At 44.6% G+C, this 23,227-nt stretch overlaps 1 protein-coding gene across 6 annotated transcripts in view; it reads left to right on the top strand.

Annotated features, from left to right (window-relative positions):
• Positions 1-23,227, top strand: part of LOC137377086 (zinc finger and BTB domain-containing protein 7C) — a 379,658-nt gene that overhangs the window by 78,062 nt on the left and 278,369 nt on the right. For all 6 annotated transcript variants that reach the window (XM_068046774.1, XM_068046682.1, XM_068046592.1 and 3 more), the window contains one exon: positions 22,794-22,847. The gene's annotated coding sequence lies outside the window, so the exon portion shown is untranslated. The remainder of the gene's footprint in view (positions 1-22,793; positions 22,848-23,227) is intronic.

Here is a 23,227-nt window from a genome sequence, read left to right as displayed (position 1 = left end):
AGTGAGGGACTTAAAGTCATTAATATTGGTTAAAAAAAAGTACTGGAGAAATTAGTGGAATTAAAAGCCAACAAATACTGTCAACGTGATGGCCTACATCCTAGGAGTTTGAAAGAGGTAGCTACAGAGATAGTGAATGCATTGGTTTTGATCTTCCAGAATTCCTTGGATTCTAGAATGGTCTCAGTGGATTGGAGGGTAGCTAATGTAACCTTGCTATTCAAGAAGGAGGGAGCGAGAAAACAGAGAACTATAGGCGAGTTAGCTTGACATCGGTAATAGGGAAAATGGTAGAATCGATAATCAGGGGCATGGCACTTAGAAAATAATAATACGATTAGGCAGCATTAACTTGGTTTTATGAAATGGAAATCATGTTTGACAAATCTATTAGAGGTTTTTGAGGGTGTAACCAGCAGATATAGTATAGTTAGATTTTTAGGAGGCATTTGATAAGATGCCACACAAGAGTTTGTTACACAAGATTAGGCTCCTTGGGATTGAATGCAAAAGATTAGTATTGCTGAAAATAGAGACATGTTTTCGAAACTTTTCATCTTGCACTCAGCAGGACAATCCGCAAGAATACCAATGTAAGGGAAAACAAAAACTTTATACTGTATGAGAAGAGAGTGCTGATTGGTTGGCAAGTGAACTCTGATTGGTAGAGGCATTGCCGTGGAGAATGCATTCCCTTACATTGGTATTCTTGCATATTGTCCTGATGAGTGCAAGACGAAAAGCCTTGACAAAAAGTCTCTATTTTCAGCAATACAAGTTCTGTACTACCAAACGACTATTTGCAAAAGTTTAGCTTGGATTGGAGATTGGTTAACGGACAAAGAGAGAGTAGGAATAAATTGACCATTTTTGAGATGGCAGGTGGTAAGTAATGGGGTGCTGCACGGACCACTGCTTGACCTTCAGCTATTTACAATCTATATCAATGACATAGATGAAAGGACTGAGAGTAATATATTCAGGTTTGCTGATGATACAAAGCTAGATGGACCAGTGAGCTGTGTAAAGGACACAAACTGGCTCCAAAGGGTTATAACTAGGTTAAGTGAGTATGCAAGAAGTTGGCAGATGGAATATATTGTGAGGAAATGTGAAATTATCCACTCTGTTAGGAAGAATAGGAAAGCATAATATTTTTAAAAGGCGACAGACTAGTAGGTGTTGGTATTCAAAGAGATTTGGGTGTCCTTGTACCTGAATCACAGAAAATTAACATTCCGATCCAGCAAGCAATTACGAAGGCAAATGGTATGCTAGCCTCTATTGCAAGAGGGTTGGAGTATAACAGTAAGGAAGTACTGCTGTAATTATAGAGGAATTTAGTGAGACAGCGCCTGGAGTACTGTGTACAGTTTAGATCTCCTTTCCTAAGGAAGGATATACTTGCCTCAGAGGTGGTGCAACAAAAGTTTACTGGGTTGATTCCTGGTATATGAGTGCTCTCCTATGAGGAGAGCAGTATGGGCCTGTATTCTCTGGAGGTTCGAAGAATGAGAGATAATCTCATTAAAACATAGACAATTCTTAAGGGGCTTGACAGGAAAGATGCTGAAAGGCTGTTTCCCCTGGCTGGAGAGTCTTGGACAAGAGGTCATAGTTTCAGGACAAGGGGTCAGCCATTTAGGACTGAGATGAGGAGAAATTTCTTCACTAGAGGGTTGCAAATCTTTGGAATTCTCTACCCCAGAGAGCTGTGGCTGCTCAGTTGTTGAATATATTCAAGATTAGATTTTTGGACACTAAGGGAATCAAGGGATATGGGGATAGAGCAGAAAAATTGCGTTTCGTTAGAAGATCAGCCATGATCTTATTGAATGGGGGAGTAGGCTCGAGGTTCTGTATGGCTCACTCCTGCTCCTACTTCTACGTTCTTATGATACTAAATGTTTGAATGTGTGAGTAATAGTGTTGCCTATTTGCTTAACTTCCAAAGCTAGGGAGTGAGTGGCTGTTATTATTTATGTAGCAGCAGAGAACATCGAACAGTACAAATTCATCACATACATGAAAGAAAATTCTTGGCTCAAGCTTACAACTTTAAGACCAAATCATCATCTCCAAAGAGAAAAGAGAGGGAAATGGAGTTTTAGCGTCTAATTTATTGAAAAATAATGATCTCACCATAGGTAAGATCTACCTATAAAAACAGATGGAACAATAGATCGAGTTAAATTGACCACATTTTCAGAACATTGTCATAATCAGAATGGAGCATACACATGCTTCCCTTCGATTTGCAATCTGTGAAAACTTGTAGATTAAGACTTTTTGCATTGGTGAAGCTATCAGATGTGTCATAGCACTGGGAATGCTGTCTGGCTATGCACAGGAGATCTCTTTATCCATCTGTTATCAGAAAATAAAACAAAACAAATTGGCAGGTGTGTCTGTTATTTTTGCAATCCCTTTGAAGATCATCCCACGTTAATATCTAAGATGTAAAACTGCCCTTCACTTTCTTTTCAACAAGTTTGCGACATAATGAAGCTCCAACAATGAGATAAGCAGGAAAATGGGTGAGTTTGATGTCGTATCTTCAGTCAACTTCCAAAAGTTGATACTTGAGCAACAACTTGCATTTATATAGTACCCTTAACATTAATCTCACCAAAGCTTTTGACCTCGTCAGCAGACGTGGTCTCTTCAGACTACTAGAAAAGATCGGATGTCCACCAAAGCTACTAAGTATCATCAACTCATTCCATGACAATATGAAAAGCACAATTCAGCATCGCGGCGCCTCATCAGACCCCTTTCCTATCCTGAGTGGCGTGAAACAGGGCTGTGTTCTCGCACCTACACTGTTTGTTTCTTCTCCCTGCTGCTCTCACACGCGTTCAAGTCTTCAGAAGAAGGAATTTTCCTTCACACAAGATCAGGTGGCAGGTTGTTCAACCTTGCCCGTCTAAGAGCGAAGACCAAAGTATGGAAAGTCCTGATCAGGGAACTCCTCTTTGCTGACGATGCTGCATTAACATCCCATACAGAAGAGTGTCTGCAGAGACTCATCGACAGGATTGCGGCTGCCTGCAACGAATTTGGCCTAACTATCAGCCTCAAGAAAACGAACATCATGGGACAGGACGTCAGAACTGCTCCATCCATCAATATCGGCGACCACGCTCTGGAAGTGGTTCAAGAGTTCACCTACCTAGGCTCAACTATCACCAGTAACCTGTCTCTCGATGCAGAATTCAACAAGCACATGGGAAAGGCTTCCACTGCTATATTCAGACTGGCCAAGAGAATGTGGGAAAATGGCGCACTGACACGGAGCACAAAAGTCCAAGTGTATCAAGCCTGTGTCCTCAGTACCTTGCTCCATGGCAACGAGGCTTGGACAACGTATGTCAGCCAAGAGCGACGTCTCAATTCATTCCATCGTCGCTGCCTCCGGAGAATCCTTGACATCAGGTGGCAGGACCGTATCCCCAACACAAGTCCTCTAGGCGGCATATACACCCTACTGAGCCAGCGGTGCTTGAGATGGCTTGGCCATGTGAGCCGCATGGAAGTTGGCAGGATCCCCAAGGACATAGTGCACAGCGAGCTCGTCATTGGTATCAGACCTACCAGCCATCCATGTTTCCGCTTTAAAGTCATCTGCAAATGTGACATGAAGTTCTGTGACATTGATCACAAGTCGTGGGAGTCAGTTGCCAGTGATCGCCAGAGCTGGCGGGCAGCCATAAAGGCGGGGCTAAAGTATGGCAAGTCGAAGAGACTTAGCAGTTGGCAGGAAAAAAGACAGAAGCGCAAGGGGAGAGCCAACTGTGTAACAGCCCCGACAACCAATTTTATCTGTAGCGCCTGTGGAAGAGTCTGTCACTCTAGAATTGGCCTTTATAACCACTCCAGGCGTTGCTTCACAAACCACTGACCACCTCCAGGCGCTTACCCATTGTCTCTCAAGACAAGGAGGCCAAAGAAGATGCATTGGGGAAGGCCAACAAAGTGAGGGAATACACAATAAACAGGAGGATTTTGAGAGGGGTAGATTAAGTGGGAGACCTCGGAGTGCATGTCCCCAGGTCCCTGAAGGTGGCAGGACAAGTAGATAGAGTGGTGAATAAGGCAATTGGAATGCTTTCCTTTATTGGCCGAGGTATAGAATACAAAAGCAGGGATGTAATGCTGGAACTGTATGAAATGCTGGTTTGGCCACAGCTGGAGTATTGCGTACAGTTCTGGTCACCACATTATAGGAAGGATGTAATTGCTCTGGAGAGAGTACCGCGGAGATTTCCAAGAATGTTGCCAGGGCTTGAAAGTTGTAGCTATGAGGAATGATTAGATTGGCGAGGGTTGTTTTTATTAGAACAGAGGAGGCTGAGGGGTGAGTTAATTGAAATGTATAAAATTATGAGGGGCCTAGATAGAATAGACAGGAAGAACCTGTTTCCCGTAGCAGAGAGGTCAATTACCTGGGGGCACAGATTTAAGGTGATTTGTAGAAGGATTAGAGGGGACATGAGGAAAAACTTTTTCACCCAGAGGGTAGTGGGTGTCTGAAATTCACTGCCAGGAACAGTGGTGGAGGCAAAAACCCTCAGTTCTTTTGAAAGGTACCTGGACATGCACCTGATGTAACCTGCAAAGCTATGGACCAGGTGCTGGAAGGTGGGATTTGATTTGGCGGCTAGTCTTTTCTGCCGGTGCAGACATGGCAGGCTGAACGACCTCCTTCTGTGCTGTAATTTTTCTCCGGTTCTATGGTTGGTTGGTTCCATCACTTTACTGATGATCGAGAGTAGACTGATGGGGCAGTAATTGGCCGGGTTGGATTTGTCCTGCTTTTTGTATGCAGGACATAGCTGGGCAATTTTCCATTTTGCCGGGCGATGCCCGTGTTGTAGCTGTACTGTAACAGCTTGGCTAGGGGCGCAGTAAGTTCTGGAGTACAGGCCTTCAGTACTTTGCTGGAATGTTGTCAGTGCCCATCGCCTTTGTTGTATCCAGTGCCTTCATAGAACCATAGAAAAATTACAGCACAGAAGGAGGCCATTCAGCCTGTCGCATCCATGCCGCCAGGAAAAAAAGCTAGCCACCCAATCTAATCCCACCTTCCATACCTGGTCCGTAGACTTGCAGGTTACAGCACTTCAGGAGCATGTTCTTCAGTCATTTCTTGATAACGTGGAGTGAATCGAATTGGCTGAAGACTGGCGTCTGTGATGCTGGGCACTTCAGGAGGAGGCCAAGATGAATCACTAACTCGGCACTTCTGGCTGAAGATGGTTGCAAATGCTTTATCTTTTGCACTGATGTGCTGGGCTCCCCTATCATTTGAGGATGGGGATGTTTGTGCAGTCTTCTCCTCCTGTCAGTGGTTTAATTGTCCACCACCATTCATGACTGGACATGGCAGGACTGCAGAGCTTAGATCTGATCTGTTGGTTGTGGGATTGCTTAGCTCTGTCTTTCGCATCCTGCTTCTGCTGCTTAGTGTGCAAATCGTCCTGTGTTGTAGCATCGCCAGGCTGACACCTCATTTTGAGGTATGCCTGCTGCTGCTCCTGGCATGCCCTCTTCATTGAACCAGGGTTGATCCCCTGGCTTGATGGTGATGGTGGATTGGGGGATCTGCCGGGCCATAAAGTTATAGATTGTGGTTGAATAGAATTCTGCTGCTGTTGATGGCAAAGAGAACCTCATGGATGCCCAGTTTTGCATTGTTGGATATGTTCAAATCTATCCCATTTAGCATGGTGGTAGTGCCACACTACACGATGGAAGGTATCCTCAATTTGAAAGCAGGACTTGGTCTCCACAAGGACAGTGCGGTGGTCACTCAAACCAACACTGCCATGCACAGATACATCTGTGGCAGGCTGATTGGTGAGGTGAGGTCGTATGTTTTTCCCTCACCACCTGCTGCAGATCCAGTTTAGCAGCTATGTCCTTTAGGACTCGGCCAGCTCGGTCAGTATGGTGCTATCGAGCCACTCTTGGTGATGGACATTGAAGTCCCCCAGCCAGAGTACATTCTGCGCCCTTGCCACCCTCAGTGCTTCCTCTAAGTGGTGTTCGACATGGAGGAGTACTGATTCATCAGCTGAGGGAGGGCAGTCGTTGGTAATCAACAGGAGGTTTCCTTGCCCATGTTTGACCTGATGTCATGAGACTTCATGGGATCTGGTGTCAATGTTGAGGACTCCCAGGACAATAGCCTCACGACTGTATACCACTGTGCCGCCATTTCTGGTGGGTCTGTCCTGCCAGTGAGACAGGGCATACCCAGGGATGGTGATGGCAGTGTCTGGGATATTGTCTGTATGGTATGATTCGGTGAGTATGACTATGTCAGGCTATTGCCTGACTAGTCTGTGGGACAGCTCTCCCAACCTTGGCACAAGCCCCGAGATGTTAGTAAGGAGGACCTTGCAGGGCCAACAGGGCTGGATTTGCTGTTGTCGTTTCTGGTGCCTAGGTCGGTGCCAAGTGGCCCATCCGGTTTCATTCCTTTTTGACGTCGTAATGGTCAGATACAACTGAGTGGCTTGCTAGGCCATTTCAGAGGGCATTTAAGAGTGAACCACATTGCTGTGGGTCTGGTGTCACTTGTAGGCCAGACCAGATAAGGACAGCAGATTTTCTTCCCTAAAGGATATTAGTAAACCAGATGGGTTTTTATGACAATTGCCATCATTAGATGACTATCAGACTAGCTTTTAATTTCAGATTTATTAATTGAATTCAAATTCCATTTTTTGCTATGGTGGGATTGGAACCCATGTCCCCAGAGCAATACCCTGGATGTCTGGTCTGGGGACAATACCACTAGGCCGCTCCTCTTTATAAAAGGCAGCAGACCAAAAGCTTGGCCAAAAAGATGGGTTTTAAGGAGTGTCCTAAAGGTGGAGAGAGAGAGAGAGAGGGATGTACAGTTTTAGGGAGGGGATTTCAGAACTTGGGGCTGAGGCAGCTTAAGATACAGTCATTCATGGTGGAGTGATGAAAATCAGGTATGCGCAAGAGGCCAGAATTGGAGAGGTGCAGAGATCTCAAGAAGTTGAACAGCGGAGGTTACAGACCTAGGGATGGGCAAGGCCGTGGAGGGATTTGAACACAAGGAGAATTTTAAAATCATGGCATTGCTGAATCTGCAGCAAGACATCATAGCTCAGCAAGGGACAAAAATTGCACAGCAGATTTCCAGCCATTGCACCTTAACTAAATCATGTACGGTGTTACAACCTCATAGTAATTAAAGGGACTGGAGATTGTAAATAAAAGAATAATATAAAATATGGAGACTAATGAGTCTTTGGTCAAATTAGTGGAAATCAATACGAGCATTGCCAAATGACGAGATGTCCTGTCTAAAGCGCATAATTGCGCTTTTGCAGTACCTCATTTGGGAATTTGTGATGGGCACTTGAGACTTCTTTTTGGCCAGCCATAGACCTGATTTCTTGACTGATGTCGGGAAAATGTATTGGGATTCTTCTGTAAATGATTTGGCAGAAAATTTCCCGGGAATGTGTACATAAGAATTGAGTATTTCCCCAAATGCTGAAGCTAGTCAAAACCATGGATAGATTTCAGTGTAGAGGATACCAAAGCACTGAAGAGAAAGAATGGGACGGAAAAGAAGCCAGGGAAGTGCAGTTTTATTTATACCTGAAGGCAAGAAAATGTAAAAGAGCTTGGAAGATTCAAACATTTTCTTGACCTCTAAAGTTGAACCTCAGTTGGGAGGATTTCAGTGGAATTTGCGCAAGAACTAAATATTGTTTTATTTAGTGTATGTTCCAGGAACAGCAAGTCTGACTTCATGAATTCTGGTTGGAATTCCAGTGATGAATTTATAAAATAACCTAAGGCAGCAATTTACAGGCATTTGGTAGCATTATGATTTTGTTACTGGACTAGTAATCCTAATGATTGGGAGACATGAAGTCAAATCCCACCATGGCGGTTGGGGAGTTTAAATTTGATAGATTAAATACAATCTGGAATAAAAACCTAGGCCGGAATTTAATGGAAGCCCAACCAGTGGGCTGGTGGCAGTGTGGAGTGGGGAGGGGGGATGGTGGTGGTGGTTGCGGGGGCTGTAAAATTGAGTGGGAGGCAGGGGGGTGCTGTTCTTGGCACCCGCTGCAATTTTACACGGGGCAGTGGTGAGAAACGGCTCGCCCGCCCCAGGCCAATAAAGGCCCTTGTGGCCAGCTAACTGGTACTTAAGGGCCTCCTCCCACCACCGCAGGTATTTTACCCGCAGCGGCTGGACACCAAAGGCACCAGGAACACCGCCAGGTAAAGCCTGACGGCCTTCTTGCAGGCTGTGTGGGGGCCGAACTGATCGGGCACTCTGTGCCCCACGGAGGGCTGTCCCTAAAGCCCCAACTGCCCCCGCCACATAACACTCCTCCACCCCCCAAACCCCTCCCTTGCCACACTGGGGCCCGGCCAATTGTCCATGGCGAGGCCCCAAAAATCTTACCATCTCAATGTGCTTTACAGTTAATGAAGTACTTTTTTGAAGTATAGTCACTGTTGTAATGTAGGAAATGTGAGAGCCAATTTGCGCACCGCAAGCTCTTTTTTAGAATCATGTAGTGTCATTTGCAGCACAGAAGAAGGCCATTCGGCCCATTAAGTCCATGCTGGCTCTCCATGGAGCTATCCAATCAGTACCACTTCCCCTTTCGATCCCCGTAGCCCAGCAAATTTATTTTCTTCAAGTGCCCAACCAATTTCCTTTTGAAATCATTGATTGTCTCCACTTCCACCAGCTTTGTGCTCAGCAAGTTCCAGGTCAATACCACCCACTGCGTAAAAATGTTCTTCCTCATATTCCCCCTGCAACTGTTGCCCAATTCCTTCAACTTGTTTCTCCTAGTTCTTGTACCATTAGTTAAAGGGAACAGATTTTCCTTGTCTAATTTAACTAAGCCTGTCATAATCTTGTACACCTCAATGAAATCACCCCTCAACCTCCTTTGCTTTAAGGAGAACAGTTTCAATGTTTCCAACCTAACCTTGTAACCAAAACCCCCATCCCTTACCATTCTGGTAAATCTCCTCTGCACCCTCTCAAGGACCCTCACATCCTTCCTAAAGTGCGGTGACCAGAACTGGATGCAATACTCCAGTGGGGCCTAACCAGAGCCTTATAAATGTTCAGCATAACTTCCCTACCAGAATGACCACATAATCTGTTTTGTGTGATGTTGAGTGAGGGATAAATATTGGGCAGGACATTGAAGATAACCCCCAAGCTCTTCTTCAAAAACTGCCATAGAATCTTTTACATCCATCTGAGAGAGTAGATAGGGCCTCGGTTTAATGTCTCACCTGAAAGATGGCACCTCTGATCGTGTAGCTCCACTCAGTACTTCACTGGAGTGTCAGCCTTGATTTTCGTGCTCATGTCCTGGAGTCAGACTTGAACTTAGAAACTCATGACCGAGAGGCAAGAGTGCTACCAATTTACCCAGTCTGGCATAGATGCTATGGAGTCACAATGTGGTTGACTCTTAACTGCCCTCTGATATGGCCTAGCAAGCTACTCAGTTGTATCAAACTGCTACAAAAAACAAAAAGAATAAAACTAGATGGACCGCCCTGCATCGACCTAGGTACTGGACTGGAGAAAGGCACACCCAACCAACCCTGCAAAGTCCTCCTCACCAGGAGTTGGGACTTATGCCATCACCATCCTTTGGTATGTCTGTCCAACAGGCAAGACAGACCCACCAGAGTTGGAGGCACAGTGGTTTACAACCAGCCGTCAGAGTACTCAACGCTGACTCTGGACCCCATAAAGTCTCATGGCATCAGGTCAAACATAGGCAAGGAAATCTCCTGCTGATTACCACTGACCACCCTCACTTAACTGATGAATCAGTACTCCTCCATGTTGAACACCACTTGGAAGAAGCACTGAGGGTAGCAGGGATCAGACTGTACTCTGCGTGGGGGCTTCAATGTCCATCACCAGGAGTAGCTCAATAAGGCCACAACTGACTAAGCTGGTCCAGTCCTAAGGGCGTAGCTGCTAGACTGGGCCTGTGGTAGATGGTGAGAAAACCAATACAAGGGAGAAACATAACGAACATACGAATTAGGAGCAGGAGTAGACCATTCGGCCCCTCCAGCCTGCTCTGCCATTCAATATGTTCATGGCTGAACTGATTTCACATTCCCACCTACCCCCAATAACTTTTCATCCCCTTGCTTATCAAGAATCTATCTGCTCTGCCTTAAAAATATTCAAAGACTCTGCTTCCAACACTTTTTGAGGAAGAGAGTTCCAAAGACTCACAACACTCTGAGAAACAAACTTTCTCCTCATCTCTGTCTTAAATGGACACCCCCTTATTTTTAAACAGTGACCCCTAGTTCTAGATTCTCCTACAAGGGGAAACATCCTTTCCATATCCACCCTGTCAAGACCCCTCAGGATCTTATATGTTTCAATCAAGTCACCTCTTACTCTTATAAATTCCAGTGGATACAAGCCTAGCCTGTCCAATCTTTCCTCATAAGACAGCCTGCCCATTCCAGGTATTAGTCCAGTAAACCATCTCTGAACTGCCTCCAATGCATTTACATCCTTCCATAAATAAGGAGACAAATACTGTACACAGTACTCCAGATGTGGTCTCACCAATGTCCTGCATAGCTGAAGCATAACCTCCCTACTTTTGTATTCAATTCCCCTTGTGATAAACGATAACATTCTGTTAGCATTCCTAATTACTTGCTGTACCTGCATACTAACCTTTTGCGATTCATGCACTAGGACTCCCAGATCCCTCTGCATCTCAGAGCTCTGCAATCTCTCACCATTTAGATAATATGCTTCTTTTTTATTCTTCCTGCCAAAATGGACAATTTCATACTTTCCCACATTATGTGTGTTAGAACATAGAACATAGAAAATACAGCACAGAACAGGCCCTTCGGCCCACGATGTTGTGCCGATCCTTTGTCCTCTGTCAAGGACAATTTAATCTATACCCCATCATTCTCCTTTATCCATATACCTATCTAAAAGCCGTTTGAAAGTCCCTAAAGTTTCTGACTCAACAACTTCCCCAGGCAAGGCATTCCATGCCCCGACCACTCTCTGGGTAAAGAACCTTCCCCTGACATCCCCCTTATATCTCCCACCCTTCACCTTAAATTTATGACCCCTTGTAACGCTTTGCTCCACCCGGGGAAAAAGTTTCTGACTGTCTACCCTATCTATTCCCCTGATCATCTTATAAACCTCTATCATGTCACCCCTCATCCTTCTCCGTTCTAATGAGAAGAGGCCTAGAATGTTCAGCCTTTCCTCGTAAGACTTATTCTCCATTCCAGGCAACATCCTGGTAAATCTCCTCTGCACCCTCTCCAAGGCTTCCACATCCTTCCTAAAATGAGGCGACCAGAACTGCACACAGTACTCCAAATGAGGCCTTACCAAGGTCCTGTACAGCTGCATCATCACCTCACGGCTCTTAAATTCAATCCCTCTGCTAATGAACGCTAACACCCCATATGCCTTCTTCACAGCCCTATCCACTTGAGTTGCAACTTTCAACGATCTATGCACATAGACCCCAAGGTCTCTCTGCTCCTCCACATGCCCAAGAACCCTACCGTTAACCCAGTATTTTGCATTCGTGTTTGTCCTTCCAAAATGGACGACCTCACACTTTTCAGGGTTAAACTCCATCTGCCACTTTTCAGCCCAGCACTGCAACCTATCCAAGTCCCTTTGCAGACAACAATAGCCCTCCTCGGTATCCACAACTCCACCAACCTTTGTATCATCTGCAAATTTACTGACCCACCCTTCGACTTCCTCATCCAAGTCGTTAATAAAAATCACAAACAGGAGAGGACCCAGAACTGATCCCTGTGGCACGCCACTGGTAACTGGGCTCCAGGCTGAGTATTTACCATCTAAGACCACTCTCTGCCTTCTATCAGTTAGCCAATTCTTAATCCAACTGGCCACATTCCCCACTATCCCATGCCTCCTGACTTTCTCCATAAGTCTACCATGGGGGACCTTATCAAATGCCTTACTAAAATCCATGTACACCACATCCACTGGTTTACCCTCATCCACTTGCTTGGTCACCTGCTCAAAGAATTCAATCAGGCTTGTGAGGCAAGACCTACCCCTCACAAAACCGTGCTGACTGTCCCGAATCAAGCAGTGTCTTTCCAGATGCTCAGAAATCCTATCCCTCAGCACCTTTTCCATCAACTTGCCTACCACCGAAGTAAGACTAACTGGCCTGTAATTCCCAGGGTTGTTCCTATTCCCTTTCTTGAACAGGGGCACAACATTTGCCACCCTCCAATCACCTGGTACCACCCCCGTCAACAGAGAAGATGAAAAGATCATTGCCAGCGGCTCTGCAATTTCATCCCTTGCTTCCCATAACATCCTTGGATATACCCCGTCAGGCCCGGGAGACTTGTCTATCTTCAAGTTATTCAAAAACCCCAACACATCTTCCCTCCTAACGAGCACTTCCTCGAGCTTACCAGTCTGTTTCACACCGTCCTCTTCAGTAATACACCCCTTCTCATTCGTAAATACCGAAGAGAAGTACTCATTCAAAACCTCACTTATCTCTTCCGGCTCAACACACAGTCTCCCGCTATTGTCCTTGACCGGACCTACGGTCCCCCTAGTCATCCTCATATTTCTGACATACGCGTAAAAGGCCTTGGGGTTTTCTTTTATCCTACCCGCCAAGCATTTTTCATGCCCTCTCTTAGCTCTCCTAATCCCTTTCTTCAGATCCTTCCTGGCCATCTTGTATCCCTCCAGAGCTATGCCTGTGCCCTTTTTCCTCAACCTTATATACGCATCCTTCTTCTTCCTAACAAGACTCTCAACCTCTCTTGTCAACCACGGTTCCCTCACATGACCATCCCTTCCCTGTCTGACAGGGACATGCTTATCAATGGCCCCTACTATCTGCTCCTTGAAAAAGTTCCACATTTCGACCGTGCCCTTCCCTGCCAGCATATGCTCCCAACTTATGCTCCTCAGTTCCTGCCTGACAGCATCATATCTACCCTTCCCCCAATTGTAAACCTTGCCCTGTTGCACATACCTATCCCTCTCCATTACCACAGTGAATGCTACAGAATTGTGATCACTATCTCCAAAGTGCTCGCCCACCAACAGCTCTATCACTTGCCCTGGTTCATTACCTAGTACCAAATCCAATATTGCCTCCCCTCTGGTCGGGCAGTCTACATACTGAGTCAGAAAAGCTTCCTGGACATACTGCACAAACACTACCCCATCCAAACTATTCGATCTAAAGAGTTGCCAATCAATATTTGGGAAGTTGAAATCCCCCATAATTACTACCCTGTGACTTCTGCTCCTTTCCAAAATCTGTTTCCCAATCTGCTCTTCCACCTCCCTGCTGCTATTGGGGGGCCGATAGAAAACTCCCATCAAGGTGACTGCTCCTTTCCTGTTCCTGACCTCAACCCACAGTGCCTCAGTCGGCAGATCCTCCTCGAAAATTCTTTCAGCAGTTGTTACACTATTTCTAACTAACAATGCCACCCCCCCACCTCTTTTACCACCATTCCTAATCTTATGAAAACATCTATAACCAGGTACCTCCAAGAACCATTCCTCCCCCTCACCTATCCACGTTTCAGTGATGGCCACAACATCGTAGTCCCAAGTGCCCATCCACGCCTTCAATTCACTCACCTTATTCCTGATGCTTCTTGCGTTGAAGTATACGCACTTTAACCCTTCTCCGTGCCCATCTGTCCTCTGCGACAGTGCTACCTTCCCCAATACCTCACTACACTCTTTGTCTTTCTGAGTGGACCCACTGGTCCCTGGACTACAAGTCCGGTTCCCATCCCCCTCCCAAACTAGTTTAAACCCTCCCGAACAGTACTAGCAAACCTCCCTCCCAGGATATTGGTGCCCCTCTGGTTCAGATGCAGCCCGTCCTGTTTGAACAGGTCCCATCTTCCCCAGAATGCAGTCCAATTATCCAAGAACTGGAAGCCCTCCCTCCTACACCATTCCTGCAGCCACGTGTTCAGCTGTGCTCTCTCCCTATTCCTAGCCTCACTATCACGTGGCGCCGGCAACAAACCAGAGATAACAACTCTGTCCGTCCGAGCTTTCAGCTTCCAGCCTAACTCCCTAAACTCACTTCTAACATCTGTGCCACCCTTCCTTCCTACGTCGTTGGTGCCAATGTGCACCACGACCTCTGGCTGCTCCCCCTCCCCTTTAAGGATCCTGAAGACGCGATCACAAACATCACTGACCCTGGCACCAGGGAGGCAACAAACCATCCGTGCGTCTCGCTTGCTCCCACAGAACCGCCTGTCGGTACTCCTCACCATCGAGTCCCCGATGACTAGTGCTCTCCCGTTCTCCCTCCTTCCCTTCTGAGCCACAGTGCAGGACCCCGTGCCAGAGGCCCGTTCACTGCAGCCTGCCCCCGATAGGCCGTTAGTGGGGGTTGTATTTAGACCCTCAAACTGTAGTGGTGATGTTGGGAATGGCATTAAACAAGAAACTAGAGACGCATGCGATAAAGGAACATCTGTAATTATGGGTGACATTAATCTACATATAGATTGGGCAAATCAAATTAGTCACAATACCGTAGAGGAGGAATTCTTGGAGTGTATACGGGATGGTTTTCTGGACCAATACGTTGAGGAACCAGTTAGAGAACAGGCCATCCTAGACTGGGTATTGTGTAATGAGAGAGGAATAATTGACAATCTAATGGTGCGAGAACCCTTGAGGATGAGTGACCATAATATGATAGAATTCTTCATCAAGATGGAGAGTTACGTAGTTGATTCTGAGACAAGGGTCCTGAATCTTAGTAAAGGAAACTACGAAGGTATGAGGCGCGAGTTGGCTATGACGTTAATTAAAGGGATGACGGTGGATAGGTAATGGCAAACATTTAAAGAGTGCATGGATGAACTGCAACAATTGTTTATCCTTGTCTGTTGCAAAATTAAAACGGGGAAGGTAGCCAAACCATGGCTTACAAGGGAAATTAGAGATAGCATTAGATCCAAGGAAGAGGCATATAAATCTGCCAGGAAAAACAACAGACCGGAGGATTGGGAGCAGTTTAGAATTCAGTAAAGGAGGACCAAGGGATTGATTAAGAAGGGGAAACGTCTAACTGAGCAGCTAGGGGATAAATTACCTTCCAGGAGCGGAGCAGACCTGTGGGGAGAACGCCAAGAGCGGAGCCTATAAATTGAACCCGAGGATCGAGGCCTAGTCTCTTACTTTCTGGGAGCAGAGCTCTTACAGTGCGCCGGAGTTTTGAAAAAAAAAGCCAACAGTGACGTCACAGGACAGGTGCAAGGTGATTGGTTGGTGAGTCACTGCTGTTAGGGAATAGCTCTAAATAGCTGGATAAGTATCTCAGGTAAGAAAAGTTTAAAGTTTCTTTCAAATATTGTAAGTAGTTTTTTTTTTTAGGGAGTTCTGTAGTAACGAGGACCAGGGAAGAAGTGCCCTAGAGTAACTGATATTATTGGACATTAAGATCTTCCAGAAAGTTTAATGTAATTTAAAGGGTTAAGTCATAGTAGGAGAGCTCAAAGCTGTGGTGTGCTCCTCGTGCTCCATGTCGGAAACCGGGAACAATTCCAGTGCCCGGGACCAGCATGTGTACAGGAAGTGTGTCCAGCTGCAGCTCCTGGAAGCCTGGGTTTCGGAGCTGGAGCGGCAACTGGGGACAATGTGGAGCATCCACGAGGTGGAGAGTATCGTGGATAGCACGTAGAGAGAGGTGGTCACACTGCAGGCTCAGACCCCACAGGCAGGAGGGGAATGGGTGACCACCAGGCAGAGCAAGAGGACTAGGCAGGCAGTGCAGGAATCTCCTGTGACTATTTCGCTGCAAAACAGATATACTGCTATGGATACCGTTGGGGGGGAATGGTCTCTCAGGGGAAAGCAGCAACAGCCCAATTCATTGCACCACAGTTGGCTCTGCTGCACAGGGGAGGAATAAACAGTGTGCGAATGCAATAGTTATAGGGGATTCAATTGTAAGGGGAATAGATAGGCGTTTCTGTGGCCGCAAAAGAGATTCCAAGATGGTATGTTGCCTCCCTGGTGCTAGGGTCAAGGATGTCTCAGAGGGATTACAGGACATTCTGAAGAGGGAGGGTAAACAGCCAGTGGTCGTGGTACACATTGGTACAAACGACATAGGTAAAAAAAAAGGATGAGGTCCTAAAAGCAGAATATGGGGAGCTAGGAAGTAAGTTGAAAAGTAGGACCTCAAAGATAGTGATCTCAGGATTACTACCAGTGCCTCGTGTTAGTCAGAGTAGAAATAGCAGGATATATCGGATGAATACATGGCTGAAAAGATGGTGTGAGGGGTAGAGTTTTAGATTCCTGGGGCATTGGGACAGGTTCTGGGGGAGGTGGGACCAGTACAAACTGGATGGGTTACACCTGGGCAGGACCAGGACTGATGTCCTAGGGGGAGTATTTGTTAGAGTGGCTGTGGAGGGTTTAAACTAAAATGGCAGGGGGATGGGAACCTTTGCAAGGAGTCAAAGGAGGGCGGTGGGGGGGGGGTTGGAATCAAAGACAAGAACAAAAGACAGTAAGGGGAATAAGAAAAGTGATAGGCAGAGAAATCAAGGGCCAGAATCAAACAGGGACACAGTGAAAAATATTGGGAAGAGGACAAGTAATGTTAAAAAGACAAGCCTTAAGGCTTTGTGCCTTAATGCACGGAGCATTCGCAATAAAGTAGATGAATTAATCGCGCAAATAAGTGTAAACGGGTATGATGTAGTTGGGATTACGGAGAAATGGCTGCAAGGTGACCAGGGATGGTAAATGAACATCCAGGGATATTCAGTATTTAGAAAAGACAGACGAAAAGCTAAAGGCGGTGGAGTTGCATTGCTGGTTAAAGAGGAAATTAACGCAATAGTGAGGAAAGATATTAGCTCTGACTATGTGAAATCTGTATGGGTAGAGCTGAGAAACACTAAGGGGCAAAAAACGGTAGTGGGGATTGTATATAGACCCCCAAACTGCAGTGGTGATGTTGGGAATGGCATTAAACAGGAAATTAGAGATGCATGCGATAAAGGAACATCTATAATTATGGGTGACTTTAATTTGCATATAGATTGGGCAAATCAAATTAGTTACAATACTGTAGAGGAGGAATTCTTGGAGTGTATACGGGATGGTTTTCTGGACCAATACGTTGAGGAACCAACTAGAGAACAGGCCATCCTAGACTGGGTATTGTGTAATGAGAGAGGAATAATTGACAATCTAGTGGTGCGAGACCCCCTGGGGACGAGTGACCATAATATGATAGAATTCTGCATCAAGATGTAGAGTGACGTAGTTGACTCTGAGACAAGGGTCCTGAATCTTAGTAAAGGAAACTACGAAGGTTTGAGGCGCAAGTTGGCCATGACGGATTGGGAAACGTTACTTAAAGGGATGACAGTGGATAGGCAAGGCAAACATTTAAAGAGTGCATGGATGAACTGCAACAAATGTTTATCCCTGTCTGGCGCAAAAGTAAAACGGGAAGGGTAGCCAAACCATGGCTTACAAGGGAAATTAGAGATAGCATTAGATCCAAATATAAATTTGCCAGGACAAACCTGAGGATTGGGAGCAGTTTAGAATTCAGCAAAGGAGGACCAAGGGATTGATTAAGAAGGGGAAAATAGAGTACGAGAGCAAGCTTGCAGGGAGCATAAAAATTGACTGTAAAAGTTTCTGTCGGTATGTGAAGACAAATGTAGGTCCCTTACAGTCAGAAACAGGGGAATTTATTATGGGGAACAAAGAAATGGCTGACCAACTAAATGCATACATTGGAAAGAGAAGCAGAGTTAACGTTTCGGGTCAGTGACCCTTCTTCGGAACAATGCATACATTGGTTCTGTCTTCACAAAGGAGGACACAAATATCATACCAGAAATGTCAGGGAACACAGGGCTTAGTAAGAGAGAGAAACTGAAGGAAATCAGTCTTCGTAGAGAAATGGTGTTGGGGAAATTGATGGGAATGAAGGCTGATAAATCTCCAGGGCCTGATGGTCTGCATCCCAGAGTACTTAAGGAAGTGGCCCTAGAAATAGTGGATGCATTGGTGGTCATCTTCCAAGATTCTATAGACTCTGGAACAGTTCCTGCAGATTGGAGGGTAGCTAATGTAACCCCACTATTTAAAAATGGAGGTAGAGAGAAAGCAAGGAATTATAGACCAGCCTGACGTCGGTAGTGGGGAAAATTCTGCAGTCATCAAATCAAAGATTTTATAGCAGAGCACTTGGAGAACAGTGGTAGAATCGGACAGAGTCAACATGGATTTACGAAAGGGAAATCATGCTTGACAAACCTACCAGAATTCTTCGAGGATGTAAGTCGTAGAGTTGACGAGGGGGAGCCAGTGGATGTGGTTTATTTGGACTTTCAGAAGGCTTTCAACAAAGTCCCACGTACGAGATTAGCATGTAAAATTAAAGTGCATGGGATTGAGGGTAGTGTGTTGCGATGGATAGAAAATTGGTTGGCAGACAGGAAACAAAGCTTAGGGATAAACGGGTCTTTTTCCGAATGGCAGGCAGTGACTAGTGGGGTACCGCAGGGATCGGTGCTAGGGCCCCAGCTATTCACAATATATATTAATGATTTAGATGAGGGAACTAAATGTAATATCTCCAAATTTGCAGATGACACAAAACTGGTGGGAGGGTGAGTTGTGAGGAGGATGCAGAGAGGATTCAGCGTGATTTAGACAAGTTGAGTGAGTGGGCTAATGCATGGCAGATGCAGTATAATGTGGATAAGTGTGAGGTTATCCTCTTTGGTAGCAAAAACAGGAAGGCAGATTATTATCTGAATGGCTATAAACTGAGAGAGGGGAATATGCAGCGAGACCTGGGTCATGCACCAGTCGCTGAAGGTAAGCATGCAGGTGCAACAGGCGGTAAAAAAGGCAAATGGTATGTTGGCCTTCATAGTGAGAGGATTCGAGTACAGGAGCAGGGATGTCTTGCTGCATTTATACAGGGCCTTGGTGAGGCCACAGCTGGAATATTGTCTGCAGTTTTGGTCTCCTTATCTGAGGAAGGATGTTCTTGCTATAGAGGGAGTGCAGTGAAGGTTTACCAGACTGATTCCTGGGATGGTGGGACTGACGTATGAGAAAAGATTGAGTCAGTTAGGATTATATTCACTGGAGTTCAGAAGAATGAGGGGGGATCTCCTAGAAACCTATAAAATTCTAACAGGACTTGACAGGGTAGATGCAGGAAGGATGTTCCCGTTGGTGGGGGAGTCCAGAACCAGGGGTCATAGCCTAAGGATATGGGGTAAACCATTCAGGAGTGAGATGAGGAGAAATTTCTTCACCCAGTAGTGGTGAGCCTGTGGAATTCGCTACTGTAGAAAGCAGTTGAGGCCAAAACATTGTATGTTTTCAAGAAGGAGTTAGATATCGCTCTTGGGTTTAAAGGGATCAAAGGATGTGGGGCGAAAGCAGGAACAGGTTACTGAGTTGGATGATCAGCCATGATCATAATGAATGGCGGAGCAGGCTCGAAGGGCCGTATGGCCTCCTCCTGCTCCTATTTTCTATGTTTCAGTGTTTATACTCCATTGGCCAGATTTTTCCCCACTCACTTCACCTATCTATATCCCTTTGTAGCCTCCTTATGTCCTCTTCACAAGTTACTTTCCTACCTGTCTTTGTGTCATCAGCAAATATAACAAGCATACCTTTGGTACCTTCATTAAGTTATTTATATAAATAGTAAAATGTTGAGGTCCCAGCACAGATCCTTGCGGCACACCAATCGTTACATCTTGCCAACCAGAAAATGATCCATTTCTGCCTATTCTCTGTTTCCTGTTAGCTAGCCAATATGTTACCCCCTACACCATGAGCTCATACTTTTTGCAATAACCTTTGGTGTGGCACCTTATCAAATGCCTTCTGGAAATCTAAGTATAATACATCCATTGATTCCCCTACATTCACAGCACATGTAACTCCCTCAAAGAACTCCAATAAATTGGTTAAGCATGATTTCCCTTTCACAAAACCATGTTGACTCTGCCTGATTACCTTGAATTTTTCTAAGTGCCCTGCTATAAAATCTTTAATAATAGATTCCAACATTTTCCCTATGACAGATGTTAAGCTAACTGGTCTGTAGTTTCCTACTTTCTGTCTCCCTCCCTTTTTGAATAAAGGAGCCATATTCACTGTTTTCCACTCAAATGGAACCTCCCCAAATGCAGGGAATTTTGGAAAATTAAACTAACACATCAACTATCTCTCTAATGACTTCTTTTACGACCCTAGGATGAAGTCCATCAGGACCCGGGGACTTGTCAGCCCGCAGCTCCAACAATTAGCTCAGTTCCACTTCCCGGGTGATTGTAATTTTCTTGAGTTCCTCCTTCCCTTCCATTTCCTGACTTACGGCTAATTCTGGGATGTTACTTGTATCCTCTATAATGAAGACCGATGCAAAATACCTTTTCATTTCATCTGCCATCTCCTTATTTTCCCTTATTAATTCCCCAGACTCAATTTCTATAGGACCAACGCTCACTTTGTTAACTATTCTTTTTCAAATATCTATAGAAACTCTTACTATCCGTTTTTATATTTCTAGCTAGTTTTCTCTTGTACTCGAATTTTACCTTCCGTATCAGTCTTTTAGTCATTCTTTGCAGCTTTTTATATTCTGTCCAATCTTCTGACCTGCCACCCATCTTTGCTCAATTATATGCTTTTTCTTTAAGTTTCATTCTACCTTTCACTGTTTTAGTTAACCACGGATGGTGGGTCCCCCCCGTGGACTGCCCCCCAAAGAAGAACACCCAACCCCGGAAGGAGGCCTCTCGGATGTCCCACTATGAGGCGGCAGGCCCCTCCATCTTCCATAAAATTGGAGTGGATTTGGGAAGAGGCCCTTAAGTGGCCATTAATTGGTCACTTAAGGGCCTCAATTGGCCTGGACAAATCAGGTACGGCACCCCTTGCCATTTTGTTTGCCCGTCCGCCTCCGTCTCTCTTTCCAAGGGTAGGATAAAATCCTGCCCCATGAAATGAGCTGTTACACATGATTTCTCAATGTATATTTATGGGGAAACATTTTTCTAGTCATGCAGTAATCATGCCACAGTAATCAGCGCAATTGCCATGCAAATTGATCACTCCAGATTAAGAGTCCTTTGTGTTTGGGGATCAGAACTGCTCCCCCACTCCTGCTTGGAAATCCCTCCCTGGTAAAAAAAAAAATCGGCGCCATTGTGTCAACTCAATGTTCTTTAATAAAAATGTACAACAAGCTGATATGTACGCCAGTGTCTGAAAAAAAAGTTCATCTGATGTATCAAGGATGTGTTTGCTTTTTGATCATATACATTAGAAAATGAAAGGCTACTCACATTTGTATCTTTTTTGCTGAAGTTTAACATATGATTGCCACTGAAAATACAACTACTGTTACACAGTCATTCGGTAGTAATGGAAAAACATTCCTATGACATGCAGGAAAGCCCACATTACAAAAAAGTAGAATTATATTTGTATGTCATATACTGCTCAGTGAATTGAAATCTCGGGGAATTCATCAGTAAATGTATGAGACCATCAATAAACCAAAAGAATCGAATCTACTGACTGACCCCAATTTAGGAAATGAAAGAAACCAGATATAAAAAATTTCACTTTTATAAATTTTGCTTTAACACTCAAACCAAAACCAAATTAAACATGAACAGTTAACTCATGGTCAATACATATATCTGAAAGGTTACACATTAATTATCAGATGCAACAAAGATAGTCCTTATGAATCCTCTGAGCAGTCCTATTAGCAAGAGAGTGCCGAACACTCCCAACGTACATCAAAATCAGGAACTTCCTCAGGTAGTTTTCCAAGTCGTGACCTCCAAGATGCAGATACAGAAGTAATGCTGTCCCGTTGATAGTGAACCATGCGATCTCCCTTTTAACAGTTCGGTCTTATCGTCTCTCAAACAAGCTTGGCGTGCTTCCACTAATAACTCTAAGTCATGAAGACACCTGTCGTAAGCTGTATTAGCTGATGTTCAGCCCTCAGAATCCAGGCTCCTCTGCCTGCAGCCAATCTTTTTAAAACCAAGCAGCTTCTCTGGAAGCACAACAACCTAGCTCCTAGCTTGTCTCTTTAAAGCTATATCTGGCTGTTTTTACTTCCATCCACTGCAGAGAGTTCTTCTAAACCTGAAACCTGAGCTCCAGTCACATGTCCATGATCATAAGATGTGTGTTTCAAACTGATCTAGACCAGCCTTGTCTTTTCCAGAACTTTCTAGAGCTTTCAGTTTCATTTCCAGTGAATGACTGTCTTAGAAAAAAACACAAGCTTTGAATCCAAAGTCATAGCACCATTTAACAGTTCAGCAGTATAGAACGCAGTCTACACGTGAAGACTCCATCACATATAACTCTCGTATATAATATATACCATGTCCTGAACATATTTAAATACCTGTTTCAATTTAATGAATGAGATATTATTTTACTTTTAACCTTGTTGCTGCTTTTGTGCTCCTTGTCTTTGAATTGTACTGATCATGTAAGAGTTCATGTTCTTGACATCATGGCTGCAGATTTATCAAACAAGAAAAATTCTACATATCGCTTGATTTTATTTTGACCTTTTGACTTTTTTATTTTCAAAGATCAATTTTAAGAGGAGAAATGCTGATTTTCTTGTGTTTATTGTATGCAGCGACATCCACAGCTGGCAGCTGAGGAAGAGAGAATTCACAGCGGCTGATGTGTGGTAAGCTCTTCTGTATTATGATCTAAATTTGAAGGTTGAGTTGGATCCATGAAGAAAATAAAAGTTATAATAATAAATTAAGTTTCCCGAGTTATCAGTTTATTTTGTCCATTGAACAGTAGTTAATAAATAAGTACAGATAACTCTGTGTAGGCTAAATGATATCAATTTATCCGGGTCTTGTCCAACACATATCTTATTTTCTACTTCTGTGCATGAACTCTGAAAGCTGTGTATATACTGTTAAGTTCTTGTTCTAATTAGCTCATGAGAGGTCAGTTCAAGATATTACTTTATTAGTGAAATGTCCATGTGAAATCAATTAGACACTACATTAAAAGAGTAAGAGTTTATCAGACCTTTCCTAATGCAAGCTGTAA

The sequence above is a fragment of the Heterodontus francisci genome, chromosome 1, assembly GCF_036365525.1.
Source record: "Heterodontus francisci isolate sHetFra1 chromosome 1, sHetFra1.hap1, whole genome shotgun sequence".
NCBI classification, from domain to species: Eukaryota; Metazoa; Chordata; class Chondrichthyes; order Heterodontiformes; family Heterodontidae; genus Heterodontus; species Heterodontus francisci.
This window is presented reverse-complemented; position numbering and strand designations above follow the sequence as displayed.